Below are 4,560 nucleotides of genomic sequence, written 5' to 3'. Positions count from 1 at the left end.
GGGGGAGGCCCTCAACGAGATGGATTGATACGGTGGCTGCGATGATGGGATCAAGTATAGCAGGGATTGTGGGGCTGGCATGGAATCGGGCAGTGTTTCGTTCTGCTGTGCATGGGGTCGCTGTGAGTCAGAAATGACTCGACGGCACTTAACAACAACAACAACAACAACATGGGAGGTATAGACAACAAAGATGAACCCTGTTGCACATACAATACTGCATAGTCAGTGAAAGCGAACATAAATCTACAGGTGGCCAGATGGGTGGACAGGCTGAATGATTAGGTAAGTCTATGCAGGGGCAAGTATGCCCATTACCAGGTGTAGGGTTGGCAGACAATGTTTATACAAGTGTATTTGTATGTTCTGTAACAATTCCTAGGTAAATAGTAGAGTTGATAAAGGATAGGGTTGTAGTCACTTCTTGGCTATAGCCAGCTACCCAGAGGGAGCGAATAGTTGGACCCGTGGCCTCGGCACCATCATCACAGCAGACATCAAGGTTAATTGGCCTAATATAGAAAAACATTGTTCCACATCCTACTTTGATTAGTAGCAACTGGGATCTTAAAAGCTTGCAAGCAGACATCTAGATGCAATGATGAGTTTCTCCTTGTCCAGAGCAAAAAAGAATGAAGAAAACCAGAGACACATGGAAATAATTAGTCCAAGTGACTGGTACACTATGTGAACCTCAGCCCATATGACTATGAGGCCAGACGAACTGAATGATGCATAGATACCATTGTTGACCACTGGGAGGGTGATCTATGTAGGAGATCCTGGACAGAGTGAGAGAACAATGTGAAACAAAACTGAAAATCAGTTTAAAAAAAGGACCAAGTTTTCTGGTTTGATAGAGCCTGATGGAAGCACTGAGACTATGGAGTTACTGCCCTTCAGGTCTGGAGTTGAACTTACTCCTGTGGCTTCCAGCCAAACAAAAGGCTGGCATATGAGCTGAACATTTAGGTAGATACACTCCTTGAAGAGATCAATCATGGGAGAATAGAAGGGTTGTGTATGCACAGGGGGACAGCTCAGGGTGCAAGAGTGCTCCAGAGGGAAGGACACAGGGAAGAGGTAACTATGGAGAAGTGGGAGGGGAGTTGTTGCACTGTGGTAAATTGTAGTCAATGTCATGAGACAAAGTGAGCTGCTGTATGGAAAGTGAATTTGCTCTGTAAACTTTCACCAAAATCACAATAAAAATTTTAAAAAAGTTCTAAAAAATGGAACAGTAATGAGGATGAAGATTCATTGAGAAAATATTGAAATTGTCAAGAAATTAATTTTACTTGTTTCCACAATCAACACCCATGGAAGCAGCAGTCAAATGTCATATTGCACTGAAAAAATGTGTTGCAAAAGATCTCTTTGAAATATTGAAGACTGGAGATCTCACTTAGAAAACTAAGATGCAACTAACCTAAGTCATGGTATTTTCAGTCATTTCAGATGTATATGAAGTCTGGACAATAACTAAGGAAGACTGAAGAAGAATTGATGCCTTTGATTTGTGGTGTTTATGAAGAATACTGAAAATACCACCATGGACTGCCAAAAGAACACACAATTTTGTCCTGGAAGAATTGTGCCCAGAATGTTTCTTAGAAGCAAGAATAGCCAGATATCATCTGACGTACTTTGATTATGTTGTCAGAAGGGAGCAGATGCATGATATCCTGTTTCGTAAGTAGGATATCATGGTTGGTAAAGTGGAATGTCGGAGAAAAGGAAAGCCCATCAACAAAATGGATTGACACAGTGAATGCAAGGATGGGCTCAAGCATAGCAAGAATCATAAGGATGGCCCAGGATGTGAGAGTGTTTTGTTTTATTCTGCATAAATTGGTATGAGTTGGAATTAAATTGATGGCACCTAATAATAATAACGAGAATTCTCTTCCTTTGTATAGATAATCTATCAACAGCCTTCCTTTTAGTTTCTTGACTTCTTCACTCTTAAAAAGAATTTCTCTTTAACTAATCTCATGACATCTTACAGATTTTATCATAATCAATTTCTGTATTAATGCCAAAATCTCATTCAATGATCTCACTCCCTGATTACCAGTTCTATTGATTGTTTTAGCTCTAATAACCCCTTCAGACAATTCACCAGTTCTATAAGAAACTCTAATACACCAATGCTATTGCATTTTAATTGTTCAACACTTCCCTTATTTCTTCTATTTCTCATTACCCACTTTTATACACTAAGTTGTTGGTCTAAACATATTATTATCCAATTGTCCAAATTCCTTATTCTCTACTTCACCTACTTATATTCCTACTCCAAATTTCTTCAAAGTCTGTGATCAAATAATTTATTTTAGAAGGATCAGTATGAGGCTGGTCCCCATGAGGTGGAGGTTAAAGATATCCCAAATGCCCAACTTTTCCAAACTTCTGTACCACTCCATCATCTCTAACATCAACTCCTCTTTCCTCAGTAATCTCCCTCCAGTCTTAGGGTTCCATATTTTGATGTAACATGTCACAGAACTCACACATTGCCAAGGAAGTGGTCACATGGTGGTGGAGGCTGGGAGTCTGGCAAGTCCCAAGTCTATGGGTAGGTCTGGAAGTTTCTCCCCACCTGCATCGTTGCAGGGGGTAGCAAAACCAATTGGAAGGTCAGATGACCAGCTGCTCTCTGAAGTCCAGGGGTGAGATGATGATGAACCAAATGCAGGACCAGAGCAAGAGAGATAACTTTTCCAGAACATTCATATATGTCCTCAAGAAAACTAATGGTGATGGCTTAACTCACACACTCGGAATCAAGATACAGCCCACCCTAAACAAGTATACCAAAACTGAAAACCTACTCCATGAAGTCAATCCGGACTCCATAGTGACCCTCATTGGGTTTCCAAGACAGTAAATCTATATAGAACTAGATTGCTTCATCTTCCTCCCATGGAGTAGCTGGTGGGTTTGAGCCACCTACTTTCTAGTTGGCAGTCAAATGCCTTAGGCACTGTGTTACCAGAGTTCCTTAAACAGACATAGATATTAGTATTTATTATGCATCACAAAATGGAAATCTATGGCTAGAAGGGCCATATTATGAAATTCACTGCACTGCAAGCAACCTCCTGGTTCTTCTACATTGTATGCCCACTTAATAGGATTCTTGTACCATTCCTGAACCATCCTTTGGGCTATAAAATGTGTTCCTTGTCTGACGAAACATAACTTGGTGGTCCAAACTGGTATTGTATCTGTTGTTCCAATCCATTAATGGTGTTTTGGCATTTGCATCTGTCACGGGATAAGCAAAGCCCAGTGTAGAGTAAATGTTTGTTTCTGTGAGGACCCATTTGTAGCCACCTGGAGCCAATGGCATCAATGGTCCTACATAATCAACTTACCAGCTATGCTCAGGGCCTCATAACTGAGTAATAGGTCCCATAACTGTCTGTAACCTGTCTTTCTTGCTAACTGACAGAGCAGTCCTTATTGGTATATTGTGCTGCAAAGGGTGCAACAGGGATGTGTCTAGATTCAGTCTATCTCTGTATTGCTGAAACACCCCCATGTCCACTCATTTCATGGATCCAATTGGCCACCTCAAGGGAGCATTCCAATATGTCCACTTCCTGATTCTAATCACCTTCTGATCCAAGGAGGAGATTCTTCTGATGGGGATCAACATGGCCTACTTCAGTGCACCCTCTGAATTCCCAGAATGTTTTCCCCTCATGGCTGTCCTCTTAATAGTTCATGTTTCTGTCACCTATTTGCCTGACCATATAGCAAGACTGTTGGCCACTGCCCGTGAATCAATGAAAATCCAAACATGGGCTCTCACCATTGCCCAGTTCTTCCGTGACATGAGAAAACAGTGTGCAGTTCAGCCCAGTGAATTGATTTGTTCTTACTTTCTTCAATCAGAGGCTTTCTGTCTGCTGGTCTTAATGCAGCATCTTTCCACATCAAATGTTGTCCATATACCCTGGAACTGCCATCTGAACCAAGCAACCTTCTGCTGGTCAGCAGAAAGTTCTTCATAGAGAACAGTCCATGTGGCAGTAGATTCTGGCAGCTTCTCAGGCAGTTACAGGTTAAGACCTATGGGAAAAGAAGCTACTTGCTCATGGATCCAGTGGATGCCTCCTTGTATTCCTCCAGTAGCTTGTTCTTGTATGAATCATTTCCATTTTATTATGGGAATATTTTAGGTACTGCCTTCCTTATTAGAGTGTTTCTCTGACATCACTCAAGACATTATGGGCATTTCAGGTCTAATGATGACTTTTTGACTTTCTGTCATTGAGGCAGTCTCAATTAATGCCCAATAGCAGGTGTACCTGTCAATTGGTGTGTATCATGCTGCAACATCTAGAAATTTTCTAGTCCAGAATCCCAATGGTTTCTGTAGGGTGGCATTCTCAGGTTTTTGCCATAAGCTCCTATATGCATAAGGATGTATATCAGACACCTCCAAAATCATGTCTTAATGTGGATCATAAGGGCCTAAGGGCAAGGAGAGTGAGACCACTTTCTGTAATTCAGACATAGCCTGCTGTTGCTTAGACCTCTATTTGAATG

Source organism: Orycteropus afer, unplaced genomic scaffold (genome assembly GCF_000298275.1).
Source record: "Orycteropus afer afer isolate SDZICR_OR568_19922 unplaced genomic scaffold, OryAfe1.0 scaffold00102, whole genome shotgun sequence".
NCBI lineage: Eukaryota > Metazoa > Chordata > Mammalia > Tubulidentata > Orycteropodidae > Orycteropus > Orycteropus afer.
The sequence above is the reverse complement of the archived record's forward strand: the minus strand, read 5'-3'. Positions refer to the sequence as shown.